This window comes from Mastomys coucha, unplaced genomic scaffold (genome assembly GCF_008632895.1).
Source record: "Mastomys coucha isolate ucsf_1 unplaced genomic scaffold, UCSF_Mcou_1 pScaffold22, whole genome shotgun sequence".
Taxonomy (NCBI): domain Eukaryota; kingdom Metazoa; phylum Chordata; class Mammalia; order Rodentia; family Muridae; genus Mastomys; species Mastomys coucha.
Genome location: NW_022196905.1, coordinates 167,446,458 through 167,449,415, shown reverse-complemented (window position 1 = coordinate 167,449,415; position 2,958 = coordinate 167,446,458).

Genomic DNA, 2,958 nt, shown 5'->3' with positions numbered 1-2,958 from the left:
GGCTCACAACCACTTGTAATGAGATCTGATGCACTCTTCTGGTGCATCTGAAGACAGTTACAGTGAATTACAACTGTGGTGGCTGGCAGAGGTCCTGAGTTCAATTCCCAGCAGCCACACACATGATAGCTCACAGCCATCTGTACAGCTACAGTGTACTCATACACATAAAATAAATAAAATAAATATTTAAAAAAAAATGACATCCTGGTACATGCTATAATTAGCCTTGAAAATACTGTGTGGAAGAAGCCACTCACAGAATGTTGCGTAATTGTATCAGGAACGCCCAGCTCAAAGCTTAGTAACGGGAAGGTTAAGTGTGTGTGAAGGGTGGTGGTAGCAGGATCGGAGAAGAGGAATTGGCGACTACTGGAAGTGATGAAACAAACAAGCTGAGAGTACACAGCAGGAGATTTTTGTGCAACTCCAACAGGACTCGCTATTGACTTGTACTCAAAGGGAAAACCTTCAAAGATTGACCACACGACTGGCCGATTGTCTGGTCCTTTCCCTCGATGAGGCCAGTAGTGTGGGTTCATCGTTTGATGGTGACTGCTCTTTTCATGTTTTTTGTTAAGTCCAGCCTTTGTACATCCTCTTGCAATCTGTAAGCACATGCAATGCATATGTCAGGGGGAGGCAGCCAATCAGAACCCTGGGAGGAGCTCATACCTTTTGGACATTGGCACCCACCACAGCGCCCTCCTCAGGCCAGCCGTGGGCTGCATGACAAAGTTAAAATGTTCAGTGCCATCCCTGGGGTGAGTTTCCGGACAGGGATTTCTCCCACGTTGTAATTAATGGAAAGAGTAGCGGCAAGACCAGAGTGTATGTAGCTTTTACATTCCAGGCTCCGTGTGCGGTTCCTATTGGCACAAGAAACAAGAGTCAATGGATGGTTATAAAAATAGATAACTCAGCCAGGCAGTGGTGGCGCACGCCTTTAATCCCAGCACTTGGGAGGCAGAGACAGGAGGATTTCAGAGTTCGAGGCCAGCCTGGTCTACAGAGTGAGTTCCAGGACAGCCAGGGCTATACAGAGAAACCCTGTCTCGAAAAACCAAAAAAAAAAAAAAAAAAAGGTAACTCGGTAATTCGCGTTCTAGCTAACAGCAGAAGGTCCTTGGGTGCATCTTTTCCCATCATCCACAGCTGTGTGTATGTATGTTCAAGAGCGACCGTAGCCAACCTCAGGGACATTTACAATGAAACGATCCTGAAGTTCAAAGTCCAGAGAGGACCCTAAATACAAACAAGAATGTAAAATACTGAAACCTAGTTCCTGTCCTACTCCATAGATGCCATGTTCACCTACGGCCCGGCCCTCTCTTCCTCTTAACAAAGACCTGTGCTTGGCAAAAATTTGAAGGAAAAAAAAGGAACCACCAGAAGTGAAACGTGACTAATGATGTTACTATAACTGCTGGAGTATGTGCCTCCGCGTGCTTCTGTGAAGACGTTGTAAGTGCTCCAAATGTCTTGGCATGGTTTTTTAAATCCCTAACCAAAAAAAATATTTACCTTAGAATTATTTCAGATATAGAAGGGAGGAAAAAAAAAAAAAAAACAACAATCACACTTTCATAGGATTCTCCGAAACTAGAGTTACAGGTGATTGTCAGTGGGAGGCAGCCAATCAGATATGGGTGCTGGGAACCGTTCCTGGATCCCAAGAGCGGGACGTATTCTTAACTCTTAATGTATGAGTTCTTTTTTGTTGTTATTTATTTTATGTATGAGACTGTTTTGCCTGCACGTAAGTCTGTGTGTCACTTGTGTGTAGTACAGCACTTGGAGGCAAGAGGAGGGTATGGGATCCCCTAGAACTGGAGTTACAGACAGTCGCGAGAACCACGTGGATCCTGGGTTTCAAACCTTTATCTTCTGGAAGAGCAACCAGTGCTCTTAACTGCTGAGCCATCTCTCCGGCCCCCATGAGTGATGTTCTTAAGAGCTCCATAGAGCCCTGTGTGGTCTACCACAGTGATTTGGAAATTGGAGGTCTATGGCAGTTCTTTGAGATCCTTTGCTGCAGAATTTTACGGGGCACCTCTTGACAGTTCCTCTGTCTTACAGGTTGATGTCAGAGACAACCTTCAGCCCTTTGAGACAGTCATTGATGACTTGACGAAGGTGATGCCCAGAGCTTTCTTGGGCATTCAACCAGTAATTGCTTCAAAGATCTTGTGACAAACTGGTGGATCTGACACACTCAGCCCATCTGCATCCCACTTAGTCTCGCTGAGATTTGGGGCCCCAGCTGTACCTTCTGGTCGCTTGTGTCCCAGGAGACACACATTCTCATGGTCATTATTTATTACATCTGTTAGTTCCCTCCTATTCACCGTTTGACACAAAGATCCACATTGGGTTTTTTTTCATTGCCACATAAGTTTTTATTATATTCATTATTATGTCTGAAACATGAAATAAAGACCATGGAGAGAGATAAAGAGATTCTGAAAGAAAACATTCCAGTGTGTTATTACACTCTCAAAAACCTTGCATTTGGCCTTTTTTTTTTCATTACAAGTTAAGGCGCAAGAGGTTCAGGTTGAAGGCTAGGTTACATTTATTTCATTGAATGTCCATGTAAAACCATTAAGCAATGTCTGTTTTCTTTATTCATTTAATTCACTAATACAGTTTTAGAACCTTTTAAAAATATGCAGTGACTCTCTTTTTTTTAAATACAGACTACAAAAATAGGAGAAACATTACAAAGATGGAAACCTAGAGTCACCCTTTATTTCCGTAGAAAAAGGCAAAAGTGAGAGTGTTGACTAGGAAAAGCCCCACAGACTCACGAGTTTGGATGCTTGGACCAAAGGAAGTGGCATTATAAGGAGGTGTGGCCTTGTTGGCGTGGGTGTGGCCTTGTTGGAGTGGGTGTGGCCTTGTTGGCGTGGGTGTGGCCTTGTTGGAGGGGTGTGGCCTTGTTGGAGGGGTGTGGCC